At 40.3% G+C, this 873-nt stretch overlaps 1 pseudogene; it reads right to left on the reverse strand.

The window, feature by feature from the left end:
* Nucleotides 1-522: 522 nt before the first annotated feature.
* The window catches only part of LOC108971476, a 10,174-nt pseudogene continuing 9,823 nt past the window's right edge, over nucleotides 523-873 (reverse strand).

Raw genomic sequence — 873 nt, forward strand, 5'->3', positions numbered from 1 at the left:
AAAACTATTTATGGCATATTTGATTTTGCTTTTGTCTACTATCTGGCCTCGGTAATCAGCTGCGTTTATCGGTTGGTCTGGTTGGACCCTCGTTAAAGGTGTTTGCTGACTCCCGGGAAAGTGCGTCGTAATAAGTACCTCCAGAGACTCTTTTGCCGAGGAGGTCCAATCATTTCCTTCCGCTCTAATGTAGGTGATATTAGTATGATCTATATAGCATTTTGCTCAGTCTTGCGGTTTCTCTGCAACTTTCTATTTTGTATCTTATCTTGGTATGGCTGCCAGATTTTGGTTCTAAAAGTCTAAAAGTTCTCAAATTCTTGAGCTCGCTGTTCCACCTAGGAAGAGGTTTTCTCTTTCTTCAGAACTGTTAGCGGTATGGATTTATTGAAAGTTGTGGTTAGGATTTTTTCCAACTTCTCAACTTCTAAATCTAGTTCCTGAGGATTACTAATACTCTTATTGCCTCCATTTTCAAGGCATTTTGGTGCTATACTGGTAAATTTTTCCCACGCTGTTCTTCTAAGATTCCGATATATGAGGGGAGTTCTCGCGGATGCTGGAGAGTATCCAGGAGTGATCCGACATGTAAGGCTCATCGGATACCCTCCAGTTATCTACAACGAGACTGCCTGTGTCTGTGGATAGCTTATCGTTCGTATCTTCCGTACCGTTTTCGTAAGCCGTTTTGTCACCTTGGAAGATTTGTCGCCTTGTCTTGCGAATTCCGAAGCTGATTTTGTAGTCAGTCTTCTTAACCCTTTCACTACCGTACTATACGCAGCGATGTTAAAAAAATTTAGGTCGTTTTTTCGGATGGATATAATCTTCTAAAAGAGAAAAATAAAACAATTTTTTTTTTCGTATCCTTCA

Source organism: Bactrocera latifrons, unplaced genomic scaffold (genome assembly GCF_001853355.1).
Source record: "Bactrocera latifrons isolate USDA-ARS-PBARC rearing strain unplaced genomic scaffold, ASM185335v1 scaffold_345, whole genome shotgun sequence".
Classification (NCBI taxonomy): domain Eukaryota; kingdom Metazoa; phylum Arthropoda; class Insecta; order Diptera; family Tephritidae; genus Bactrocera; species Bactrocera latifrons.